A 2,879-nucleotide genomic window follows, 5' to 3' on the forward strand; every position below is an offset into this window, starting at 1 on the left:
CGGAACTGCAGGATGGTGGGTTTGTTTTAAAAAGAGACAGGTACAAAGACAGGCAGTTTGTTATTTTTATTAGAAATGTTCAGTCTAGAGAGTGGACTTGTGGTGTATGGCACCATGCTCCACTACCCTCACACTTGCGGTCATGTGCCCACAACATATGAAAAATTACACTGAATGTGCTTCAGCCAAATGGCCATTTCTCAAAGTCTTAAGTCAGGCCAAGGGAGAGATCCTTCATTCAAATAGTAAATCAAAGCTAATTTCTGCCGTCAGTTCAGGGCTTTGAGTGCAGCAAATTGGTCATTTCTGGCAGACCATACTAGTGACGGAGGAGGGCCAGTATAAGTTTGCATTTATGTTTACTGACCAACAAAATACAGGGAGCTATTTGCCCTAAGGGTTGCACAATAGTCCCTCTGTCTCCCATCTGTGCATGGCATAGGGATGGAGGAGTTCCGTTCCTCCAAAACGTTAGTGCAATATATGGTTGACTCACTGCTGTTCTCAGCAAGTCAAAAGCAGCACTTGGCCCTTCTGGGGAGAGTTACTGCAAATGTTACAACTCAAAGATCAACTCCAGGAAGACTTAGCTGGGGTAGAGAGGAGGGAGCTCAGTTTATAGGATTGACTGTTTGATCCGAGGAGGGGCGATGGAGAAAAGGAAATGGAAGGCGGTGCGGGATGTAAAATGACCCATCAGTGTGACTGGGGTCCAATCGTTTCAGGGATTGACAGGGATTTTATCGAGGATGATGCAGACACGTCGGTCTCTCTGTCTCAGTTGCCCCGAAAAGGGGGATTGGGAATGAACAGAGGAGTGAGAAGATGTCTTCATCTGACTGAAATCCTATTTACAGACTTCACCTACCAAAGGGGCCGTAGATTCCACTAGGATCTCACCGTGGACATATAGCAGCTGGACTCCAATTTTCGTGCGGACTGATGCAGGAAGTAGGTGGAGCGGCCTGACGAGAGCATGTAGACCTCCCACACAATGTCGATGTGGGGAAGGAATATCCTATCTGTTAGCGACACCTCCTGGCCACTTTCTGGTCTTTGCTGAAAACTGACATATTATACAGAGTACCCTTTACCACCCACTAACGACACTTTTAGTGGACGGCAGGATTGTGGATGGCACTGTGAGCTCAGTGGCTCCTTGTTCATGAATCGGATAGATCTAAAGCTTACACACTCAATGAACCAAGAACAGAATTTGCTGGTCAGCAGGTCTAGCAGCATCTGATGAGAGAGAAAGCAGAATTAACATTTCCGGTCCAGTCACCCTTCTTCAGAATTTGGTTGTTTTTGTTACTGTAGCAAGGCTACAGGGCACTAAGGGTGGTTTGGTTGCAGGGCGATTCATCTTTGTGGATGGTTCAAGCTCGGTGGTAAAGGGAGAAAGGATGTGGTGATTATGATCCAGAAAGAGGTGTGGATGGCCTTGACGTTGCCCTCCACTCTGAGTGTCCAGTAGGCCAAGTTGGCTGCTGGCAGTAACCTATGTAGTCATATCCCCTAAGGATTCCCTATGCTATCTGACTGTGTTCAGAGTGTGCTAAGCTATATATGGCTATATGGACCCAGAGAGAGGTCACCTCAGCTGAGGGAAACCTCATGGCCAGCTTGATCCTCCACATGACTTTGGAAATAGAATATAGAAAAAAAAGAACAGTACAGCACAGGAACGGACCCTATGATCCATGATGTTGTGTCGAACATGATGCCAAAATAAATTAATCCCTTCTGCCCACCCTTGGTCCATATCCCTCCATCTCTTGCATATTCATGTGCTTACCTAAAAGTCCCTTCAATGCATCTACTGTAACTGCCTCCATGACTATCCATGGCAGCACATTCCAGACACCTACCATTCTCTATGTAAAAAAAAGTTCATTTTTTTTAATTTTCCCCCATCGCGTTAAAAGACCTTCCTGATGAAGGGCCTTTGCTTGAAACATCAATTTTCCTGCTGCTCGGATGCTTCCTGACCTGCTGTGCTTTTCCAGCACCACCATCTTGACTCTAATCTCCAGCAATTGCAGTACTAATTTTTGCCCACCTTAGATGCATGCCCTCTAATATTAGACATTTCAACTCTGGAAAAACGACTCTGACCCCGTCAAAAACCCAGAACAATAGTAGTACATCCATTAGGTAAAAGCTCACTCAAGAACCTTGCTTGCTTTCTTGTCGAATAAACACCTCCTTCCTTTCTGATTAAAATCTACGTTCTTTCAAGTAAGAAGACATGTCTCTCCTTAAAACAAACCCATCATCCTGCAGTTCCGCTTTTAAACAAAGGCAGTAAAGTTCTCCCGATTGTTCAGCTGCATAGCTCTCCTGAAAGAAAATGCAGCTAAAGAAACCCCACAGTATCCAAAGATTGGTTTGTTTCACTGTATTGTTTCTTCAAATTGAAACAGTTAAACCCATTTGCTTAATTAGCGTGAGTGGTACCTAGATGCAAAACTTGTTACAGCAGCCCTGCATTTCTTAAAGGAACAGGTTTAAGTAGGCAAAGCCCAACAAAGGAGCTCCAACAAAAATGAAATAAAGGAAAACGGATGCAGAAAGAGAAAAATGATTGGAAAGAAAAGAAAAACCAATATAAGAAAAAGGCCACTCGATAGCTGAAGGAGGGGAATAAAAGAGCTGACGAATTGGCCAGGAAAAGGGCTAAGCTGGGATCCCTATGAGTCAGGGATTGTGGTAACCATAGCAGATGAGGAAGGCGCAATATCCAATGCTCTAGACAGATACCCTGACTCCCAATTGACTGGTTTTAGTCAAGAAAAACAGAGTTTTATATAGCAATGTACATCATGAGTTGCCATTCATTGTCTTAAAAGTCTCAGAGATTCAGTTACCTGATTCAT

This window comes from Hemiscyllium ocellatum, chromosome 2, assembly GCF_020745735.1.
Source record: "Hemiscyllium ocellatum isolate sHemOce1 chromosome 2, sHemOce1.pat.X.cur, whole genome shotgun sequence".
NCBI lineage: Eukaryota > Metazoa > Chordata > Chondrichthyes > Orectolobiformes > Hemiscylliidae > Hemiscyllium > Hemiscyllium ocellatum.